General features: G+C 49.0%; 1 pseudogene; it reads left to right on the top strand.

The window, feature by feature from the left end:
• Positions 1-15: 15 nt before the first annotated feature.
• Positions 16-4,838, top strand: LOC125525666 (annotated as a pseudogene).
• The last annotated feature ends 841 nt before the right edge of the window (positions 4,839-5,679 follow it).

Raw genomic sequence — 5,679 nt, 5'->3', positions numbered from 1 at the left:
CCCCCAACACACACACACACACAGCTCATCCTCAGAAAGCACTATTGTGCACAAACAAATCAAGCAATCCAGCTGCAGAGAGCGACCATGGACCTCGCGACGGGGGCCATGGGCAGCCTGCTCCTCAAGCTTGGCCAACTCCTCACGGAGGAGTACAAGCTGCAGACAGGCGTCAAGGAAGATGTTGAGTATCTCAAGAGAGAGCTGGAAAGCATGTATGCTGCCCTCCGCAAGGTGGGGGGCGTGCCGCGAGACCAGCTCGACGAGCAGGTCAAGCTCTGGGCGAACGAAGTCAGGGACTTGTCATTCATAATGGAGGACATCGTCGACAAGTTCTTGATGCGTGTCGAGGGAGCTGAGCCAGCCATCAAGCCACACAAACTCAAGAAGCTCGTGAAGAAGATGGGAAACTTGTTCAGCAAGAGCAAGACCCGCCGTGAGATCTCGGATGGGATCAAAGACATCAAGGTCCGCGTCAAGGAGGCGGCCGACCGACGTGATAGGTACCGGGTCAACGGCATGGCTGCTAATCCAGTTGATGCAATCACTATTGACCCTCGCCTAGTGGCTCTGTACAAGGACCAGAAAGAGCTCATTGGTATTGATGATTCATTGAATGAGCTAACCAAGATAATGAGTGATGGGGATGGTGATGCGTCCAAGCAACTCAAGATACTCTCTATTTACCGAAAAAGGGTTTCCCCCCGCTTTGTATACAAAGCAACCAACCGAACCATACTGAGATAGGTGCTGGGGCGGAAGTAGCATAGACACGTCCAAAAGAAACGACAGAGAAAGAGAAAAAGAAACAAATGCCGACAACGGCGGATCAACAAAAACGAAGAAGCCTCGTGATCGCTGCGCCCACCGGAATCTACCCCTAGGCTCCAAGACTCCGAAGCGCCGGCACCTATCAACACCTCCAAGAAGGATCGCGACGATGATGACGCTGCTGCCAAGGGTTTCCCCCGGTACACGATGAGGCGAGAGGCAGGGTAGCCCCCGACGCCCTCCCGGAAGGTCAGGTGGCACCCTCAGGCGCCACCGTGCCGGTGTCGGCCACGCCGACAGGGGTTTCCCCCGATCCCAACCCGCACCTCGGGCACTCCGGATCCATCCACCAAACCAACCACCACCCAGCGCCAACGCGGTCATGAGGCCCCCACGCCGTCTCACCACGGCACCACGAAATGAGGGCAGTGCGGCGAAGGATCAGAGCCGGGACTAGGGCATCAACACCGTCGGCACGCGGGAGGGCCCCACCTTCATCGTCAGCGACGGTAGCCATCCAGACGCAATAGCAGGAGCACACCAGGCCCGTGGGCCCACAGGCCCGGCCGAGCCCTCGTGGGCCCGTAAAGCTCCCGCCTTCGCGCTGCTGCCGGCACGCCATCGGCGCCGACGCCCCATATCCGAGTCGCTCCTCCTCCTCACCGCGCCGCAGACAACGAGGCCACGCCGGGGGCCGGCCCACTAGGACCCAGATGGGGCCCGCCGGGCCCAGATCTGGGCCAGGGGCGCGACGTTGGCCACCCAACACCACCACGCCGCCCCGCCACCAAGGAGCAGCGCCGCCACCACGTCTGCCGCTGGCCACCCCGTCGGGTCACCGAACCGCCGCCAAGCCGAGCGACACCGCCGCCGCCCCCCTGCCCCGGGTCAGGAGGACGCGCGCGCGGGGAAGCGAGATCCTGCCGCCGCCGGCACCCCCCGGGCCGGAGCCGGGGGCGCCCACCGGCGACGGCAGGGGAGAGGAAGAGCGGAGCGAGGCCGAGTGCAGCGGCGCGGGGGCCGCCCCGGCCGCCTCCCGGGGAGGCGGGGCGGGGGGGGAAGGAGGGGAGGGGGAGGAAGGGCGAGGGGAGGGAGGGCCGGATCCGGGCCGCGCGCCGGCAAGGGCGGCCGGATCCCGCCGGCGACGGGCAGGGGGAGGCGGCGGCGGCTAGGGTTGCGGGGACGGGAGCGGGTCGCGGGAGCGGCTGCCCAGTCTGGCTATACCAATGGGATCAAGATACTCTCTATTTTCGGATTGGGAGGCCTTGGCAAGAGCCAAAGCACTGTATGATAACCTCAAAGTGGAGTTTGATTGCAGTGCTTTTGTTCCAGTTGGACGGAATCCGAGCTTGAAGAAACTTCGCAATGACATTCTCTTTGGAATTGACAAGCTAAAGCATCGGGATTCTACCTTATCGTCATGGGATGAAAGGAAGTTGATCGACGAACTTCGACTATTACTTGAGAACAAGAGGTATGCACCCTATTATGTAGCTTCATATACTTCAAGTAGTAAATGGGAAAATTAGCGTGCTGAACACACCTTATTATATAGTTTCCATGTTTCATACATGCTAAGTAGTAAATGGGGAAAAATAGCATCAAACCCAGAAGGTTTGAGTTAGATATGAGTGAAAAATTCTTTTTGAGACATCTTACATCGAGGGTTTGCATGCCCTATGGTCATTCTTGTATATTTTGCAAAAGGCTGTATTCTTGTATAATATCAAGTTTTTCACAACCTTCTTTGCCATAATTTGGGTTGGGACTTGCCCTCAGATGTTCGCCCACATTCATATATTCTAGAACTTCTTACAATAGATGTCAATTCAAAAATATCTCTAATATTGGATTAATCTTTTTAGATGGGGAAATTTTGTTAATAAAAACAGAGTTCTGGTCGATGAAATGGAATCAAACTCTGATAAGGTGTTGCATGCATGTCTCTCTCCTACACCCCTCCTTTTCCTTATTCAGTAATTTTTTTTGAAAATGAGGAATACCCCCGGCCTCTGCATTCCTTATTCAGTAATGTCAATTCAAGATTCGACAAGGAGGCTGACATTCATGCATCCCCATTTTAAATATATTTTACATACTTAGGGGGATTGTAGATGATTTTCACTAATTTTTTATATCTCTTGCGCTGTGGATGCCAATGACAGGTACTTGATTGTCATTGATGACATATGGGATAAAAAAATGGGAACTAGTTAAGACCGCTTTGGTGTGTAACAATCGCGGAAGCAGGACAATCACAACTACTCGTATACACGAAGTTGCCACAATCCCCAGTGAAGTATACAAGCTACAACCACTTTCTCTTGATTTATCCAATGATTTCATAGAAGATTATCTTGTGCTGCAGTAGAATGGCCTAATAATCTTCCAACAGAGGTATATGACAAAATTTTACATAAATGTGGTGGTGTACCATTGGCTATAATCACAATAGCTAGTTTGCTTGCTGGTAAACCTGTGGAGTTTTGGTCTAAGGTATACACTTCAATTGGTTTTGGGCATGAAGTAAATGAAGACGTGGAGAACACAAGGAAAATACTTTTATTTAGCTATTATGATCTACCTTGTCACCTCAAGACTTGCTTATTGTATCTGAGCATATATCCCGAAGATCATCTGATTGAAAAAGATAGTTTGATATGGAAGTGGGTCTGCGAAGGTTCTATCCATGCGGAACCAGGGGTAAGACTGTTTGAGATTGGTGAGAGGTACTTCAATGAGTTGGTAAACAAAAGCATGATAATGCCGGTAGAGAAGCGCAGGGATTCTGGCGTAAACATGGATGTGGATGTTGGCATCATAACTGGATGCCGCGTCCATGACATAGTGCTTGATATGATATGCCTATTGTCAAAGGAAGAAAACTTTGTTACTGTATTGGATAGTAACGAGCAATATGCAACTTCACATTGCAACGCTCATAGGCTAGCTGTTCATCGTAGAGTCCAACCACACTGGCTAGCACATCCACATCACAAGCAAGGTCACTGAATGCCATGTGCAATGCTGATATGTTACTATCACTTTCATGCTTTGAAGTTTTGCGTGTCCTAGCTTTAGAAGGCCCCGATGGCTCACACAATCCTAATCATCTTGAGCATGTTGGAAAGTTAGTGCACCTGAGGCACCTCAAACTAGCGAGCATGGATATCCGTGAGCTCCCAAAGGAAATAGGACTTCTGAAGTTCTTGCTGGTATTGGAGTTGGGTGGTGGAAATAAAATAAGTGAACTTCCAGAGAGTATTGGTCGACTAGGTCACCTCAAGTGCTTGAACATCTGTGAAACATACATTGAAGTGCCATACTGGATCGGAAAATTGACATCTCTCCAAGAGCTATGCCTACAAAAAATTAGTATGTACTCGAACTTTGTGACAGAGTTGGGCAAGTTAACAGAGTTGAGGAAGCTCCGCATTTCTAAAGGTTTAGTTATTTATGATGATAGTGCACTGAATAGTTGGGCGGAGTCTGTAGCCAAAGTGAGCAAGATCCAAGTCATAGACATTGGTTTTGTTCTCGTATATAGACTTTCCAGTCATGCCGACAACCCCTGGGAACAAAATATCCTTCCTCCGCAACTTCGTGTTCTACACATGGCCTACGAAGACCGTGGGCTATTGGCAAGGATCAATCCACAGGTTCTTCCGAACCTGTCCCGTTTAAAACTGTATGTATGCAGTCCAGAACTGGAGGTCTTTAGAAAATTCCGAGAGCTTGTTAGCCTTCAGATGGAAAATGTGTCAGCTTTCCACATTGACACTATGTGTGGTGCCGGTGCGTTCCCCAAGCTGAGAGTCTTCGAAACATATGGAACTCTTGGCTCGTTTGTACAAGGAGATATGCCGGTCCTTGAATCTCTTCAGTTCACCGTCATAGTACAGAACAATGATGACAACATTAGTGTTGACTTTGACTTTGGTAGCCTAGGGAACCTCCCTTTGCTTCAGGTAGTCCGAGTCCTTGTGCGGGCAACTGATGCGGACTACAAGAAGGCTAAGGCCCCTCCCAATGCTCCACCTTGTACAGGTGCTAAGCTTTCTACGTAGGCAAAAAATCTGATGTGGCAAGTTATTTAAAAGAAGAGAGATGAGTGTGGTGACCCCAAGAAGAACCAATGCTAAGCGCGTGAACCTAGGCAAAACATTTAAAAGAAGGGAGCCCACCAATACATGAAGAGCTTTAGCTGTTAAATCATTAAATGAAGCAAGCTTAGCAACCATAAGCTAAGCACCTATACATTGGGGAGTATAGTTGCTAAGCTATTTAATGTGCTTAGCATCTCATCTAAGCACCCATGCATTGGCAGCAGCCTAAGGAAACGGTGATGCATGCAATTTATATGCTTCCCAACCGTCCCCTAGTCACTTTCTACTATTAAACGAATTTATCTAAAGCATCGGATACGAGGTAATTTATCAGTGCTGTTTTCCATGGGCAGCTCGGGTTATTTTAAAGATTGAGCTAAGCTAGCCTTGTGTATCTAATCTCACGGATCTTTTCCTTCACTTTTTTCAGCTCCTGTACTGTTTGAGGTGCTAGTCGCGTATCTCAACCTGCACGAATCAAGGTACGTACGCTCCCTATCTACTACGTACTCCCTTTATTTTTATATACAAGGCCATTATAGAATATACATTTTGCATTTATATAAGGCCACCAACAATAATCAAGGCAAAATTAATGATATTTTCTTGTACTAAGAATCGGTTTAATACTTGCATGCATGCAATCATAATGACAGTCAGCTACTTCCTCCACTCAGTTTCTTTGCATGCATGCGGAGTATTAATAATCCCGGTAAACAAGAAGAAAAGTTGACTTCTAAAACAGACATTAAATTTGACATTGATACCTGTAATCCGAGTTTGTGGCCTTGTATATAAAAAT

This window comes from Triticum urartu, chromosome 7 (genome assembly GCF_003073215.2).
Source record: "Triticum urartu cultivar G1812 chromosome 7, Tu2.1, whole genome shotgun sequence".
Lineage (NCBI taxonomy): Eukaryota > Viridiplantae > Streptophyta > Magnoliopsida > Poales > Poaceae > Triticum > Triticum urartu.
The sequence above is the reverse complement of the archived record's forward strand: the minus strand, read 5'-3'. Positions and strand labels throughout refer to the sequence as shown.